Consider the following 17,326-nt stretch of genomic DNA (forward strand, 5'->3'; position numbering starts at 1 on the left):
TGAGGGACAGAGTCTCTGAATTAAACAGAATACTCTCACCCAGTCAAGAGATCAGGGCTAGATCCAACACCGTTTTTTAGCTCACTGCACCATCCCAGTTTCAGAACCTGGCTGTATGCAAATTAGTCTGTTCCTGTCCCAGTGCATGATGGGAACAGGGCAAACCCAAACTACAAAAGCCAATTCTTACACTGGGAAGGAAACAAGCTACCGGGGACCGGTTTCTGGCATTTCAGCCGTCTTCGGCCCGGCTTGCTTGAATCCTGATGGTGCAATGAGCAAGGGACTCACATCTGAGTATACCCTTCCACGCTTAGGGTGGACAAAAATATTTACAACAAAGGGTGGTGAGGGACAGAGTCTCTGAATTAAACAGAATACTCTCACCCAGTCAAGAGATCAGGGCTAGATCCAACACCGTTTTTTAGCTCACTGCACCATCCCAGTTTCAGAACCTGGCTGTATGCAAATTAGTTTGTTCCTGTCCCAGTGCATGATGGGAACAGGGCAAACCCAAACTACAAAAGCCAATTCTTACACTGGGAAGGAAACAAGCTACCGGGGACCGGTTTCTGGCATTTCAGCCGTCTTCGGCCCGGCTTGCTTGAATCCTGATGGTGCAATGAGCAAGGGACTCACATCTGAGTATACCCTTCCACGCTTAGGGTGGACAAAAATATTTACAACAAAGGGTGGTGAGGGACAGAGTCTCTGAATTAAACAGAATACTCTCACCCAGTCAAGAGATCAGGGCTAGATCCAACACCGTTTTTTAGCTCACTGCACCATCCCAGTTTCAGAACCTGGCTGTATGCAAATTAGTCTGTTCCTGTCCCAGTGCATGATGGGAACAGGGCAAACCCAAACTACAAAAGCCAATTCTTACACTGGGAAGGAAACAAGCTACCGGGGACCGGTTTCTGGCATTTCAGCCGTCTTCGGCCCGGCTTGCTTGAATCCTGATGGTGCAATGAGCAAGGGACTCACATCTAAATATACCCTTCCACGCTTAGGGTGGACAAAAATATTTACAACAAAGGGTGGTGAGGGACAGAGTCTCTGAATTAAACAGAATACTCTCACCCAGTCAAGAGATCAGGGCTAGATCCAACACCGTTTTTTAGCTCACTGCACCATCCCAGTTTCAGAACCTGGCTGTATGCAAATTAGTCTGTTCCTGTCCCAGTGCATGATGGGAACAGGGCAAACCCAAACTACAAAAGCCAATTCTTACACTGGGAAGGAAACAAGCTACCGGGGACCGGTTTCTGGCATTTCAGCCGTCTTCGGCCCGGCTTGCTTGAATCCTGATGGTGCAATGAGCAAGGGACTCACATCTGAGTATACCCTTCCACGCTTAGGGTGGACAAAAATATTTACAACAAAGGGTGGTGAGGGACAGAGTCTCTGAATTAAACAGAATACTCTCACCCAGTCAAGAGATCAGGGCTAGATCCAACACCGTTTTTTAGCTCACTGCACCATCCCAGTTTCAGAACCTGGCTGTATGCAAATTAGTCTGTTCCTGTCCCAGTGCATGATGGGAACAGGGCAAACCCAAACTACAAAAGCCAATTCTTACACTGGGAAGGAAACAAGCTACCGGGGACCGGTTTCTGGCATTTCAGCCGTCTTCGGCCCGGCTTGCTTGAATCCTGATGGTGCAATGAGCAAGGGACTCACATCTGAGTATACCCTTCCACGCTTAGGGTGGACAAAAATATTTACAACAAAGGGTGGTGAGGGACAGAGTCTCTGAATTAAACAGAATACTCTCACCCAGTCAAGAGATCAGGGCTAGATCCAACACCGTTTTTTAGCTCACTGCACCATCCCAGTTTCAGAACCTGGCTGTATGCAAATTAGTCTGTTCCTGTCCCAGTGCATGATGGGAACAGGGCAAACCCAAACTACAAAAGCCAATTCTTACACTGGGAAGGAAACAAGCTACCGGGGACCGGTTTCTGGCATTTCAGCCGTCTTCGGCCCGGCTTGCTTGAATCCTGATGGTGCAATGAGAAAGGGACTCACATCTGAGTATACCCTTCCACGCTTAGGGTGGACAAAAATATTTACAACAAAGGGTGGTGAGGGACAGAGTCTCTGAATTAAACAGAATACTCTCACCCAGTCAAGAGATCAGGGCTAGATCCAACACCGTTTTTTAGCTCACTGCACCATCCCAGTTTCAGAACCTGGCTGTATTCAAATTAGTCTGTTCCTGTCCCAGTGGACTGGGTAAGAGTGGTCTGTTTAACTCAGACACTCTGTTCATCACCACCCCCTTTTTGTAAATCGTTTTTGGCCACTATAGGTGTGGCAGGGTATACTCAGACATGAGTCCCTTTCTCACTGCTCCATCAGGATTCAAGCAAGCCGGGCCGAAGAAGGCTGAAATGCCAGAAACCGGTCCCCGGTAGCTTGTCTCCTTTCTGGTGAAGAATTGGCTTGGTAGTTTAGTCTGCCCTGTTCCCATGATGCACTGGGCCAGGGACAGACTGATTTGCATATAGCCAGGTTCTGAGCTGGGATGGGGCAGTGAGATAAATAACGGTGATGGATCAAGCCCTGATCTTTGGACTGGGTAAGAGTGGTCTGTTTAACTCAGACACTCTGTTCATCACCACCCCCTTTTTGTAAATCGTTTTTGGCCACTATAGGTGTGGCAGGGTATACTCAGACATGAGTCCCTTTCTCACTGCTCCATCAGGATTCAAGCAAGCCGGGCCGAAGAAGGCTGAAATGCCAGAAACCGGTCCCCGGTAGCTTGTCTCCTTTCTGGTGAAGAATTGGCTTGGTAGTTTAGTCTGCCCTGTTCCCATGATGCACTGGGCCAGGGACAGACTGATTTGCATATAGCCAGGTTCTGAGCTGGGATGGGGCAGTGAGATAAATAACGGTGATGGATCAAGCCCTGATCTTTGGACTGGGTAAGAGTGGTCTGTTTAACTCAGACACTCTGTTCATCACCACCCCCTTTTTGTAAATCGAAGATGTGGTGGGGGCAGGGGTCCGTGGGGGCCCCTGAGTGGATTGACTTTATTGTCTTCAGTGTGTCTTCGGTGGTGAGGGCTGTCCAGTCATCAATCGCTGGTTTCCGGGTGTCAGGGTGGTTGGTGAGGGTTCAGTGTGTTGGTTGTCTTCGTCAAAGTTGTCGTAGATGCTCTTGATTTTGTGGTGGAAAAAGATGCTGAGTTTGTCGCAGAGGTCTTGTGAGGGAGGGATGTCAGTAGACTCGCTGGTGGGTTGGGCGAACTCCTTGATGATGCTGAAGAGTTCCTTGCTGTTGTGATGTCACTATACAAATCACAGAACATAATTAAATGCATTGTGTCCTGGGCTGAAAAGTTATCACTAATTCTTCCATCCTGCACCATCCCTTGGAGTTCTCTAGCGAAAGGTGAATTAAATTAAAACGGAAGCGTGTAAGGAGTATACGATGGAAAGACCTAGTCACAGTTTTCAGATAAGGTTACAGCGACGGCGTAGTTTTGTGAAGGTAATGTTACTTTTTTCAGCTCCAGTTCCTCCCATTGTATTGCCTACAAATTTAGAAGCTGTTTCTTCACCCCGCTGGGATCCATTTTCGTGATCAATCCAGGTTCATCATAGAGGTCCTGTCGACCAACAGTTACCAGTGTTTCCCTTACATAAACAAGTGAGACAATCCCTGATCAGACTGTGATTAAGGTCTAATTCGGGATGAGCCATAATTTAAGCCAGAAAATAACTGGCGCCAACCTGAGTGTATCGGTTATATAACCCACCCCAATTCCTGATGTACTGCATAGGTGGGTGTTGATTGGGGAACCGATAATATACCCCGTAAAAATGTATTCTCCTCTAGCTGTATCCCCTCCATTGGTCTATACCCCCAGATAGAGGAGCCATATGTGGCAATTGCGATACATTTTGCTTTATAAATGTTCACAATTGCCTCAACAGGTTTATTTCCTAGCCATTTTGCAAATCCGTTTACGGCCGCAATTACCCTAGCCATGCCGTTGACCTTAAGTTTATATTGAGCATCCCATACACCTTTCTCATCAAAGAGAACCCCCAAATACATAAAAGAGGATACCCTGGTAACTTAGGAGCCTTCACAATGGAAAACCCGGCAATTTCGTTTACTCTGGTGACCTATACTCATTACATGTGACTTGGCTATATTTACCTTTAAATCCAGGGATTTCATAAAATTACCAAATCCCACCAACAGCTTCTGTAGGCTGACTGCTGGGCGCGATAACAAGACAGCATTGTCGGCGTACAGAAGCACCGGGCAATGCTCCTGACCAATTTTGGGGCTATCTAGACTGGCTATATCTAAAAACTTACCAAAATTATTAATATAAAGAGTAAAAAGCAAAGGTGCTAAAATACAACCCTGTCGTACACCACGCCCAGAACTAAAGTGCCTAGTGCAGTTCCCATCTTGATCTATCCTCACCCGTGCAATAAGGTTCTGATGCAGGTCAGCTAGGAAGTGGGCAAGACTTTTTTCCATCCCCATCTCTAGGAGGATCGTCCAAAGCTTTGACCTGTTTACGAGGTCAAAAGCTGATGATAAATCTAAAAATGCCAGCTGGAGTACTCCCCCTTTGGCTGAGGTATATTTGGCAATTAACAGGGATAAATTAAGGCACTGATCTTGAGTCCCCCTGCCACTTCTAAAACCATATTGAGAGTTTGATATTATATTATTGTCATCTAGCCATCCTTTCATTTTACCTAGGACCGCCCTCCCCAGGACCTTTACGGCCGAATCGATTAGAGAGATTGGTCTAGAACATCGGGCATCTCCTCTATTGCCCTTTTTAAAAATGGGAATTATAATAGATGTGGCCCAGGATGGTGGATAATTCCCCTTTGCTGCAGTGTTAAAAGTTTTTGTCAGAACTTGTGCCCAAAAAACTGGATCTGTTTTATATAAATCGGCTGGGACACCGCCTGGGCCTGGGGCCTTGTTACTAGACATGGCCTTAATGGCCAAGACTACTTCCTCCTCATTAAATTTTAAAGGCTGGTTTGAATCTCTTGAAACAGCCCAAAGGGCAGGATCAGACGATGAGGGGGTCTCATATATAGCCTCAAAATCTTCTTACCATTGTGCCTCAGTGATATTACATTCTACCACATTACTGCTGTTTTCGGCAAAAAAAGGTTTATTAACAATTTTCCAGAAACTACGGCTATTCTTTAAGACATCAACCGACATCAATGTATAGAAACAAAATGGAAGGTGCACTCAAATGAAGTCAGTAACAAAAGTAATTTATAATTATCTTCTTCTTTATTCAAAGGGTATTCATGAAGCAAAGGCTTTGCTTCATGAATACCCTTTGAATAAAGAAGAAGATAATTATAAATTACTTTTGTTACTGACTTCATTTGAGTGCACCTTCCATTTTGTTTCTTTGCATTTGGGTAAATAGCACATCCTACAGCAGCGGGTGTTGGAAGTGATTGCACCACCCTATCCTCAAAGAACTTTAAGATCCGTTGTGCTTGACCTTGTCTGCTGCTTTTGGTCTTTTGGTTATACGACATCAATGTATCATTACTTTGTGTACATGGGTGTGTTCAAAGTCACTACCCTGTAGTCAAATTCCATATGTCCCCAGGTGTTTTGATGAGACAGGTGTCTTTCTGCACATTAGGAGAATGATGCTGCATATGTTTGTAAACTGTTGCACTTTGAGACACTTGCACTATGTCGACATCTGAAAGCATGAACTATGTGGCACAAAGGATATGGTTCCCCTGCCACAGGACTGGCCACAGACACTGTGACTGGGAGCATTTGGGAGGAAGGAGATGGAAGTGGTGGTGGACTCAGATGTCGAGAAATCATATCCTGTGTCCTCCACCACCGGGGAGTCATCACTGGAGCTTGACTGGTCTTCTGATGCAGCAGATGGAGTTGCAGACCTGTCCTCGGTGTGGCTCCGCTCATCCTCCCCGCCAGTGGATGCCTCCACGTCCGAATCGGGATTGGACCCAGACTGATGAACTGCTCCCCCTTAATCCATGGCACTGCCTCCTCTGCTGGCCGGTGCTGATGCTTTGAACAAAAAATGAAAAAGACTTGCAAAAGTCATATGTATGTACTTGACACATAGGTAACATCAAAAATCCTCTCAGTTCATAAAACTACATTATTCGGGGTCTGTGAGACCTTTTGTGATTACTTACACCATGTTTATGCCCGCCTGCTGCTTGCCATAGGTTCATTCTAGCGCCCCTCTTAATTGCTGCATCCTAAATTGTTCTGGATGGCGATTGCTCACTTCCGTTCAAGACAGAGGAGCGCCGGCCGATTACAGTCTCCTTGTTGTTTCATTCTTTATCTGTTTATTTTGAGAGCTCCTTTCTTTATTCACTGCAGGCGCGGTGCACCCTGGTCCCAGTGCTGCCTCGTTATCGCGGTGTCACTTTCAGCGCAGCCTTAAAGCCGTACAATTTGTAAATTGTAGTATGCAGGCACAGTTGAAAATACAACAAAAGTGTTGTGGGAGGGTATTTTCGTCAGATCACATCCATTATACGCCATGGCTGTGTTATCATCTTCTACTTGTCCCTCTGACTGTATTTTCTGAAGTAGGTCACTGCACTAGCTCACAAGGGCAATTGGAGTATCTTTACTAAGAAAAAACATACTTCAGGTTTTTAAATAAGCACTAAATATCTCTGTGTATTTTATAAAGTACCAAGGTTTAGCTCCTTGACAGTGATGCAGGGGCGGCCGCGGCAGGCTGTAGCAGTTTCAGTGCAGTAAATTCTGAGGCCTACAGAGAATCAGAGCACAGGTGCCCTTCTGGCCTCGATAAAAGGAAGGGGCAGTGGGCAAGGGGGATGAAATTGTACATCTTTGAAGGAAAAACAAATTATGCCACTGAAGCATATCATGTGAAAACAGCCTATGCCAGTGTCGGCAAAAAAAGTGATACATTTCCGTTAGTGGCCCTATTCTTTCAGGGCCTTGTAATACTCCACTCATGGGTGACATCTGTCTGTGGCATGCAGCTCAAAAGCACGAATCCTGGAAAGGCCGAATCATCCTTTCATCCTTTGGAGGTCGATAACTTGAGTACCATTATTTTGAGAAAAGAGAATGCTTGTCATTTGTAGTATGCAGTAGCAACACAACTACAAAATACATTGCTATACAAAAGAAGTTTTAGCTACTACAGATGAGTAAATATATATGAACTTGTCGAGGTAATTTTATCCTTCACTTTGCTACTCGCGGCCGTAGCTACAAATCCATAGGTTATTTCAGGAAGGTTTTTAGTGTCAGCAAAGCTATGGGCGCACTGCCAATTATGGAGGCACAAGAGAAAAGTAAGGTGGTGCAACTGGGTGAGTGGAAAAAACTAATAACCACTCATAGGTTAAACCAGCAAGCTGGTGTAACACGAAGATTCAGGGAAAGGCAGACCCTATGCGCACACATCTGAGTATAGAATTTAACTTGAATAGTATTAACATGTCCACAACCAGGAACACGGTGACCCGGGAGTTCGAAAGACAACGCGCACTTCGCGTGAATCAAGACACGAGAGACAAAAGAGGGATTGAGAGTTATCCGCTCTCTTTACTCTCCCCTCCGCTTCTGGTTTATTAACCTTGAAGGTAGATGGGGTTATCGGCTTCACTACAGTTTCACTGAAAGAGCTCCTGGGATTCCTGTCTAATTACAAAGTAGCGGCAGAGTTCGTTCAACTTTCTACTTTCTTACTTGAACTGGTCAAGGGCCCCACCGGGTCGGAAGTATCACCGGCAGAGCGACCTTCGATATATACGCAGTCATTTTGAAGCCCTGAAGATTCGCGCAAGCTATGAAACACGTATCCGCTGGCTGCTATAGAGCACATGCAAATTAAAGAATTGAAGACTACATTTTCTGTTCTGGAAATCACTGCTTTTCTGCTGCTAAACGTTTTTTTTTTCGTTTTTTCTTATTGCATGTCAATACTTATCAAGTTAAATTCGATACTCAGATGTGTGTGCATAGGGTCTGCCTTTCCACAAATCCATAGGTAGTGCATAGTAGTTTTGCACTAGGCTTACTTACAGCTTTCAATTGCTATGTAATTGCTTAGCTAGACCTGTAATCCCGTAACTTGGTTGGCGTGCACAACAGAACGAAAACTAGAAAATCGAAATAGAACAATTTCACAAAATCTCGGCATTGACTTGCTACAGGAGATCAATTAGTTAAAATGGCCACTAACTCCCTTTAATCTTCACATTTGTATTCCGGCTTAGAGTTCTGTCCATTTGAACAGTGCTGTATAATAGTTTGCAAGCAAATGAAGGAAAATATTAATATTAAAGAAATGAAATCGTAGAACAACCTTCAAGTGTTATCCATATACAGCTTATTTGCTGGTACTTACATTTTATTGGGTGTTACAAAAAAATTACATCCTGCAGACTTTACTTTCAGACTTCATGTACACCAGCAAGATTGTCAGATAATTTGCTTCACTTTTCTTTCTATGACGGCAAAGTGAAAGTAGTTTGTAAAGATCAGTCCCTATGTTTAAGCAGCATTTTCAATGCAATAGGTCTCGCATTTGCGAGAGTTGAGCTATTGTAAATGACAGGGCCTTTGATTTATATGTTTTGAAAACCTGCAAGAGGTGCATAAACACTCGCTTTTTACTTATGGACATTGCTTACAAGAGGCCAGGCTGGCATTAACTGTGCCTCTTTTACTACCTGCCCCAATTCTCGTAAGCAAAGACTATAAGTATAAAGTGTGTGTTGTGTGTTTACACACGCAAAACACATAAATAAAAGGCATTGTCATTTACAATGCCAATACCTCAAACTCTCGCAAATGCGAGACCTATTGCATTGCAAATGCTTGTTTTTACTTATGCTATCACCTTTTCATACATTTACATACATGGTACTTGTCATTCTGCAAGTTAAACATTGCTCCCTCAAACATGTGGTTATCTGCAACATTGGGTGTATCAACATTAATTGCCACAACCACAATGCCGACAACTTAACTATGCAGCAGGTGATGTATCATCTTTTGCACCTGACAGTGTCATGACATACCTGTCTCATGTCCTGCAAGGGAGTTTAGAGCTCACAATGGGAATATGATTCACAAAATTGAATTGAGACATGGTATCCACTCTGCAATCCCTTGTCATCAAACTGGGAAACATTGGATCTAATGTCACAGTGTTGCAGGGATTCTGCTCCTACACAGAACTGTGCACAGACTCCCAGGACCTCAGTGAATTGTGGTGTACCAAAAAACTCACCTTAGTGCCTAGAAACCCTAACCAGCTAGCATCAGTGTCACATTAGCTCTTCGTCCTATAGCAAAGGAACCAATGATTAGACAACCCAGAACATGCGACTTAGGTTATACTCAGGAATGGTGGGAAGCAAGAACACTCTTTCGTTATACTCTCATACCAGTCCACAACAGGAGTAAAATGAGACATGGACCAAGTTAAAATATTTATGTTAACGACGTGCTCTAAGATGCAGTATCTTTGCTGACATAAGTAGACATATGATTAGAAATAATATGATCAACATTGTTACAATTCCATAAAACACAAAGGGAGAAATCATATTACAATGATAGTGAAAATAGGTCCTATAGCGCCTAGCAAATCATCCTTCTTAGCTAGGAACTATGTTTTATAAAATATAGAAGGTCTCTTAGGCTTGTTTCGGGGACCCCATACTTCTAAGATCAGCAGTAGTGTATCACCTCAGAAAAAAGGGCTTCTTCCAAGTGTCTGAAATCATGCTTACAGTGTGATATTGAAGGCACTAGAATCATGTTGACTTGCAGCTGCATATATGTTATGGCTAGAACGTGAGCGGATCAGCCCATACAACAGCTACCTTGTTTTGATAACCTGGGAGGCTTTTAGCACTCAGTGTGCAGACTAGAGTCACGATGTAAGTCTAGGGATGCTGAAAAAAAGCTATTCTCATGTGAAGCATTTGACCCACCCTAACTTACATCAACAAATATATGCAGTGTTGTGTGCAAAAGCGGCAAAAAGATAAAATGGCGTTTAAACTTCTAATAAACCTATGCTAAATAATGTGCGTAACAAGGCCCAGCCCACGCTACACCCTACCTTGATCGGAGAACGGACAATAGCGGGGGCAATTTTTAAAAACCCAGAGTTCAAGTTTGAATGTGACCGAACCAAGTTCAAAGTTTCGCCAAAGTGGATAATTGGGAGTGCAATCCGAATTAGGAACCAAAAAATGTTTTTAAAATTCAACAGGGATGTATAGTGTTAAAACACATGTAACCTGAAAAATATTGGAGGGTGAAAAAAATGTCCATTATGTGTCTTTGAAGTACAAAAAAATTATAACTTCAATCCAATAGCATATAGGCACAGTATGTTGCAACCGCCTCCAACAGGAAGTTGTTGTTTTTTTTTGTCAGTGAACATTTCAGCCATCCAATTCAACAATGGAAAAGCCGGAGCCTTTAGCACCATCAGAGGACAACTCTGGTGTTCTTCGAGATTACTGCGCACCAGAAAGTAATTTGCTGCAGTACATATGTTCCAATTGCCTAGGACCCCATGAGCCACTGCACAGGCCATAATCCTGACTCCAGAACAGTCTAGTTCATGAGCAATTAAGGGACTCATTAGAAGATCATAATCTGGGTTCGGAGACACCGTGTTGCAGAGACACAAATCCAGGGCCCATTCAAATCTGCAATCCAGGCAGTGGAAAACGGGCTGCACGCATGTAAAATATGTAAACCGGAAATATAAACCATACGCCACGCTCAGAGTCGCCAGAGGTAGCGATCCATAGTATTCAAGCATCCGGTTACGAAGTTGGAGCAGCCGGGGTAGATCGTCTTGGGGCACAGAATGTGCTACCATTTTGGAGTAAGCAAATTAACAGCAGTACGCCAGCACCCAAAGTGAGAATGAACGGGAAACCGCCAAAGACATTGGAAAAAATGGAATGAAAAAATGCCGGTATCACACCAAATATAGCTTGGAATGTAGTCACAGGGCCAGAACTTACTACTTTAAAAAAGTGTGCCAAGCCCGTGGTTGAGGAGGCATTAAAGATAGTGTGAATTAAAGCCCCCAAATGCATAGGGAGATCCTTGTTTAATAAGGCATGAACCTCAGTACAAGTATTAGCTGCGTGAAGGACGAATGTTTCACATGCAGATGTGAGGGCGACTTCCTTTTGAAATAAACGGAGAGCCTGTCAGTCCATTCTTGGGACTTGATGGTTGGGAGGCAGAGGGATTGGAGAATTCCTTTACTATAGAATATAGTTCTCTATGTGAGTTTCCAGCCCGTTCTGTTCTGGTACCTAGGTATGTTTTCTTTGCTGTGGCTATATGGCTCATGTATTCTTTATGTGCAGATTATAATTGGGAATATAAGTACGCCCAAAATTCAAAAAGCCCAATAAAGACTGTAGTTTTTTCAGTGTTGAGGGAGCGCGCAGCTGTGCGCATTTTTCCAGGAAGTGAGGTGCCAAATCTCGACCTTCATTGTTGAGCTCATAGCCCAGGAACAACACTGTGTACTCTGCAATGTGTGATTTCGCAAGGTTGAATTTATAGCCAAAATCCGCAATATTGCAAATTATGCGGTCAACTCGACAACGATGCGGCCATAATTCATTGTCTGTGTGATAAATATCATCCACATACGAACATGCATCTGCATTGAGCCCCTGCAGAAGAGAGACTATGCGGGAGGCAAAGACGCCTGGACTGTTTTATAGCCCATAGCCAAACGTCTGAATTGGCGCTATTTGTCACCACTGGTAAAAGCCGCCCATTGACTATTAATTGAGGACAGATTGTGGGCCATTGGATATGTCAAGTGTGGTTTTAAATCTATTGCGCACAAGACTATCCACAAGAGCAGAACTGTGAGTATTCTGCACCGCGCATGTACGACAATGAGAGTTTAAGTGGCGGTAATCCAATACCAAACGGAACGAGCCATCCGGCTTGGTCACAGTAAAAAGAGCGTTATTCATCGGAGACACACATGTTTCAATTACACCTTGATATTACAATTGCTCAAAGATTTCTGCTACGGGAACTTTTGCTTCATGTCACATGGGGTATTGGGGTTGAGGCGGTGGCATAGACCATAAAGGAATCTCATGTCTGGGGAAATATTTGTCCCACCCACAGTGAGCACGGTACAATGCCGATGCAAGCACCTTAGCCCAATCCTCAGCAAAATGCATTGCCTGCTCCTTCGGCACAGTGTGCGCGAAACTAGAGAGGATTACCTCCTCCTCTCGTGGAGCTGCTAAAACAAAAGGTGGGGGCCAGTCAACCTCCGCCAACAAAATGTCATAGGTAGTAGTCATATTCTCCCAAAATTCCCCTTTTATGGTACGTTGTATGTCACCTTCAATTAAATGGACAATTTCAAAAAGTCTTTTAGGGAGAGCCACTCTAGTGTCAGCAGTCTCTACTTCAACAACATTAGCTCTTTGTCCTATAGCAAAGCAACCAAAGATTAGACAAACTAGAACATGCAACTTAGGTTATACTCAGGAATGGTGGGAAGCAAGAACACTCTTTCGTTATACTCTCACACCAGTTCACAACAGGAGTAAATAGAGACACCCACAAAGTTAAAATATTCATTTTAATGACGCGCTCTAAGATGCAGTATTTTTGCTAACATAATGTGGTGGGGTGGAAGTAAGGGACCGGAGACCAGGTCTTGGTAAGTAGGGCTTTATTTTCTTGAAGACCTTTTTAGGACGGGTACTGAGTCTTTCACGTGTTAAACAAGCCGGATCCGTGGTGACAAGATGGGGTTGGTGGTGAGTCTCCTCTTCTCAGCTCCTCCTCAGGGTCCTTGTACTCTCGCCAGTGGAGTACAGCCCGGGTTTGGTGAGGGGAAGAAAGAAACAGGGTGTCAGGAATGCTGTCCTCAATCTTTATTATCTACCCAAGGAACCGGGGAAGTGCAAGGGTCACCGCGGTGCTGGTGTGCACTAAGTATAGGAGTTACTTCACTTCTCACTAGTGCGAGGGGTGAGGAGTGCAGGTGAAGGGTTGGGGAATCGATCTCGTGGGGTTTAAGATTAGAGAGAGAGATGCCTTTGAGTCAGCGCTATACTGTTGGGCTTCCCCGCCTCCCTCCCCAACCCGAGAACTTGTCTCGTACCTGGTGTAGCCACGCTCCTCCAGGAACGTGGCTCGGCAGTGCGTGGTAACGTTGGCCTCCAGGCTCTGTCGGGTGTCCCTCGGAAACCGGTCTTCCCTCCCCTTCGCTCTTGGCTGCTTCTCGTCCTTGATACTCCGCTGCTGAGACGCCTTCCTTCCGAACTCCTCCCTTGTTGTCAGACGCCAACTGTTCTTCTTCCTGATCTTTATCCAATAGGATTGTGTTGATGTCGTGAAGGCGCGGGGCTTCGTCGTAATGGAAAGCCCAGTTAAAGGTACCGTCAGGTTTTTCTTCATTCGTGGAAAACGTACAGAAGGTGATAATTGACATGAGGTGGTCCCCCATTCCTTATTATGGCAGTCTTGGGAGGGCATTGGGCTCTCATGGTCACACATAAGTAGACATATGATTAGAAAAAAATATGATCAGCTTTGTTACAATTCCATAAAACACAAAGGTAGAAATCATTTTACAATGATGGTGAAAATAGGTCTTATAGCTGTAGCAAATCCTCCCTAGTTAAGAACTATGTTTTATAAAATATAGAAGGTCCCTTAGGCTTGTTTGGGGGACCCCATACCTCTAAGATCAGCAATAGTGTAGCACATCAGGATCTGCAAAAGCTCTCTGTCTGTCTGGAAAAACGGCCTTCTTCCAAGTGTCTGAAATCATGCTTACAGTGTCATATTAAAGGCGCCAGAATCACATTGGCTTGCAGTTGCATATATGTTATGGCTAGAACATGAGCTGATCAGCCCGGACAACAGCTACCTTGTTATGATAACCTTGGAGGCTTTTAGCACTCAGTGTGCAGACTAGAGTCACGATGTAAGTCTGGGGATGCTGAAAACAAGCCATTCTCATGTAAAGCATTTCACGCAGCCTAACTTACAACAACAATTATATGCAGTGTTGTGTGCAAAAGCGGAAAAAATATAAAATTGCGTTTAAACTTCTAATAAGCCTATGCTAACTTAACAATGTGCGTAACAAGGCCCAGCCCACACTACAACAGGTCATATGTCATCCTTGTAAAAAGTAAAGCTTGTGTACTCATTGCATGAGTCATGCCACACAGATAACAGTGATTGTGCTCATTTGTCCTGTAACTCAGGTTCTCTACCGTTGGGTCACACATCAGACTCTTATTGAGGATTCACCAAGGTAGTAGGCATAGCTAGGGTGAGAGGTACGTGGCCCACTGTCTTGTGTCATCTATGCACAGTGTCATGAAGATGAATCAGAATATTGTGCACATTGTACACAGCTCACCAATTTCAGATGTGAACAGTGGTCAACACACTTCCAAGTCTGATGACTGCATCTTCACAATGCTTCTGGTGGAAAACCATGCCAATGGCCGGTCTGGGTGCATTGTCTGCACAGACTATCAGTACTGAACCTCCATTCTTCATGAGTCCATTCAACACTGTGTACCAACCCTTTCTAGACTGCAGAGGTCCCCATTTGTCTGGCCCAAGTCTGAATGTCCCTCACTTCCATTTGACATATTGCATGCTTCATATAGCTTAGATTGCTGTTCTTTCCCATCTAATTTCTTTGACTTACTTCAAAATGATGCACATTTTACACCTCTCAGGCTGACGGTGATGCATCATACACACGGTTTACAATTACAAAGCACCAAGTATGTACGGTCAACCGCATTTACACATATGACTACTGTTGTGAATGTATATCTAACATCTGACCTCACATTTTCAGCCATGTTTCAACCAGTGACCACCTGTGTTTGTCAGTGAATGGCATGTGTTGTCACTGTTACAGAGTCAGACACAGGGACTCCTTTGAATGTAGAGAATAGAATCTTCCACACAATCATGAGACAGTACAGTGTGACAGATGGCCTGAGTTAGCAAACTCGATTGGCCCATGGAATATAATTTATAACCCTGAGCAGCACAGCTGGGACCTAACAGTGGCACAATGAGCCATGCCTCAATCTTGATGTCACCTGCTGCAGTGATGTATAGCATGTTTGATCCAATAACAACATGCCTCACACATTTTTGGGAACCACACTGAGAACTGGTCATACATTAGTCAATGTGCTGGCACATGTTTGGCATTTGCATTACTCCAGAAGGTTACCTCCATGCACATGTTTCTGTGATTTGTGATGATCACATGAGCACGGCACAAGGGTGACTTCCCTGAAAATAACTGACTCACATCTCCGTGATGAAAGGGGCATAACCGGGCATCAAATGATCCCTGTGCATATGCATCTTACTAAATGGATAATTGGGTTTGACTGACTTACAACCAGTAAAGGCGGCAGCAGGCTAAGGTACTGTAACATACATGTCTAACATAGGTGTGTGAGAAGGTACATACTCACCCCTCCTTGCTGCTGTCTGGCTTTCAACTGCCCATCCAGGTCAGGGAAGACGACCATTAGGATGTGGAGCATATGGGTGTTCAGTGTTCGGCGCCCACTCCTCTTGCCAGGATGTGACAGGCCCAGCTGCACCTCAGCAATCTTCTTGGCCCAGTCACAAAGGTCCTGCCACCTCTTGCGGCAATGACGGACGTACCAATGCTCCAACCCCAAGGAGCGCACCTTCCAGGAGATGGTCCTCTGCAGTTTAGCCTTTTCATGGGCGTTGACCTGTAAGGATGACATGGTGACAGAACCTTGGTGCACATGCAACATGTTTCTGAGTAAGACACCTGTAGATACTGTTGCTGGTCAATTTAGTAACAATGTTTCTAAGGGCTAGGCATATGGCATTCTGTGCAGTTGTCCTGGGTAACCCTGGGCGGAGTTCGCGAAGTTGAGCTACGCGGAACTCTGCAAAGTGGGAAAAAAACTCTGCCATACTACGTGGAACTCAGCAAGTGGTGGAGTACAGTTGAAAAATGCTGTTTGCGGTGATTGCACAGTGCCGGATTCTTATGTGCACTGTGCAATCACCACAAATGACACCATGCACAGCGCAAGTGGGCGCTGCTTCCCTTTTCTGCCACTGGAGTAGATTTTTACTGAAGCAGCAGCTTTCTCAACGCGAACTGGCAGTTTCTCAACATGAGCGGTCGTGAGCATAGGTGACCAACTTAAAATTAACGAACGCAAGTGAGGAAAAAAACTCCGCCCTGATAAGGGGAGCAGAGTTTTTTGGAACTCCACGAGCTCTGCATAACACGGAGTTTGAAAAACTCTGCAAACTCTGCAACCTGAGCGGAGCTCAGCGCCCAGGGTTAGTCCTGGGTTCAATGATGACTTTATTCCATGAGAACAGTGTTAATAAGTTCACCCCAGTGCACACACTTCTACAGCAGTGTACCTGCTCACAACAGTTATCTACACACTTTTGAAGTCACAGATAAGATTTGACATGCTTGCCAATGAGATTCCTAATGGTAGTATAACATGTCCAATGAAAATGAAGTGTGATCTTCCCTCACATGCTCCTCTGGTTTGCCATACAGCTGGATGTACAGTGGCAGGAGAGTGTCCAACAGGGCCTGGTTCTCCTCCTGGATGAAAGCTGGGGTCCTGTCCATTGTATGTGCCATAGTAGCTCCCAGAGGATTTGATAACAGTAGCAGAGAGATGGGGATGAGCAGGAATGATGCAGGTGGTGCAGGCAGGTGAAGTCTCTAGGGAACAGACAGACTTATATCAGAAAGGAAGAGGCAGTCTTAATTCCATGAGAACAAAGTTATAGGTTTGCGTCAGTCGCATTATTCAAATTGGTACAATGCACAACATTGTTTGCAAACGACACGCTTACTGGAACATTCAAAAATGTAATTGGACCGCAATTGACTTGATACATTAGTGATGGAGGTTACCAAGTCGGTTTCCACACGATTGGGACATGAACCAAAACACACGTCTGTCACCACAATGCGGCTACCGCGTCCTTTGTATACTCACCTGCGTCGTTCACCATAACAACCAAAAGCCGATGACTGTGACGGAATCAGTTTGGATGGGGCTACAGCGTCCTTTGAATACTCACCCACATCGTTCACCATAACAACCAACAGCCAATGGCTGGGACCAAATCGGTTTGGATGCGGCTACCGCTTCCTTTGAACACTCACCTGCAACGTTAAGCATTACAAATTGCAGCCTATGGCTGTGAGCGAATCGGGTCGGATGCGGCTAC

This window comes from Lissotriton vulgaris, chromosome 2_1, assembly GCF_964263255.1.
Source record: "Lissotriton vulgaris chromosome 2_1, aLisVul1.2, whole genome shotgun sequence".
NCBI lineage: Eukaryota > Metazoa > Chordata > Amphibia > Caudata > Salamandridae > Lissotriton > Lissotriton vulgaris.